Consider the following 1,919-nt stretch of genomic DNA (forward strand, 5'->3'; position numbering starts at 1 on the left):
GAAACTTGTGACCTTTTCTTAGCATTCATGTCACTCCCCAGCAACATCTTCTGGGTGCTGGCAGGATGCAGTGTGATACCAAGCCTTCTGGTGTTCTGTCCAAGTGGTCAAAGCCCTTTTTAGAGCAGAGGTGGCAGGAACACCGAGCCTGGTTTACACTGTCATGTCTCTGACTTGAGTGGAGATGTTCCTTACTTGCCTCCTCACCTATGAAGTGATGGGAGAGTCAAGGTGAGCATTTCTCCCATTCTTTTGCAGGTGGGTGTTGTGTGGCATGTGGCTTTGGTACCCTGTGTCACCGTAGTAACAGCAAGTCATCGTTTCCTGGCAACGGTCAGGGTTGCTAAGAGAAAAATCAGCAGCATTCGTAAATCTGACATCATCCACGCGTATTACCTTGGGAATAGTTTGGAGAGAAGAAGACCTGGTGGCCAGTCTCATCTCCTTTAACCCCAGCTGTATCTCATAAATAATTACAGTGGCTATAAGGCATTGGAATAGCCTGTCTGGGAGTTGGGGGATATGGATCCTGTTGTTTGCCCTCCTTGGCCCGTTCAGTACCTACAGGTAACGCTTCCTGCCTTCTGCTATAAGATGAAATGAGTTCTGTGGATAAAAATCACTATCTAGGTGCTAAGTGTTATCACTGGTTTTTGATTCTCTGGTTCCTCGGTGCATTTCATAAGTGGCTTCACTGAGGAAAAAAAAAAAACTTTCACCAAGCAGTCTCCTCTGCCAGTGCTTCATTCTTAAAACATTTTGCTTCAGAAACCCACCTGTCCATAGGCTGTTGTGTGAAAGCTGTAGCTGGAGTGGGGAATGTGTGTGTGGGTAGGGGATGGCACAGCAGACTCAGGAAGGTATTACTCCAGCTTAGCTCTGTAGAATTCAGTGGGGTTGTACCAATGCAAATCTAAAGCAACAGAGTGATGAATTGATAAATTGCTATTTGCTTGCATCTGCCTACTCTGAGCCAGAACTGGAGCCATTACTATCTGCTGGTGCATGCCAGAGCATGTGCGGAGTGAGTTGTTGTGCTCTCTGCAGCGCACAGGAGACAGATGGTGAAACCCACCCATTCTGAAGCGTGCCTACAGAGAATATGATTTTTGCAGTGTTGTGGTGCTGGCAGACAATGCAATAGCAATGTTCTTACATTTTGGAGAACTGACTGATCTCAGAAGTGCTATTGCACCAGCATTCTCTTCTGGCACCTCTTTGTTCCCCAGCTGCCTGCACAGCTTTTGGCACACACCAGTGATGGAGACCGGGTACTGCTCTGGGTGGACCAACTCTGCAATTTAGTGTGGGGACTGGACTATAGGGAAGAAAGCCAGATCATCTCAGCTACTGGGGTGCTCTTAGGAGAGGAGAACCAGTGGAGCAATGTTCTTCACCACTTCCAAAATTACAGCCAACCATCTGTGTTAGCACTGTATGGATGGAGCTTCCCTTGGTTGCGGCTGGGGTGAGGAGAGCAGAGCAGATTAATGGAGAGGATGTCTCCTCTACCCTAAAGGGATAACATTTCTTTAGCTGTACAAGTGACAAGACAATAAAGCCCTGTGTGCTTTTGCAGAAGCCATCAGGAATCCTGAGGACGTTCAGGAATGCTCGGTTTTCCACCAATTTCCTGCAGCTGACGGTACATTTGTGTTGACCTTGGCGATAGCACCAGCCTCTCAAATGAAAAGGATATGCATCACTAAGAGGAGAATGAAATTTGCAGTGAATGGCTTGTATTTCATTTTCTGTTACTGTCATTTTTATCTGTCCCAGCTAATCCTCGTGTCCCTAGAAAGCCTGCCCTAGTGTTCCATTTCCTGCAGCGGGAATGATGCCTGTGCTCACAGCAGGGGTAGCTTTCTCCAGCTCCTTTGTCAAACGCTGTCATGTACCCCCTTGTTCCTTTGCCAGGG

The sequence above is a fragment of the Cariama cristata genome, unplaced genomic scaffold (assembly GCF_000690535.1).
Source record: "Cariama cristata isolate BGI_N322 unplaced genomic scaffold, ASM69053v1 scaffold14705, whole genome shotgun sequence".
Lineage (NCBI taxonomy): Eukaryota > Metazoa > Chordata > Aves > Cariamiformes > Cariamidae > Cariama > Cariama cristata.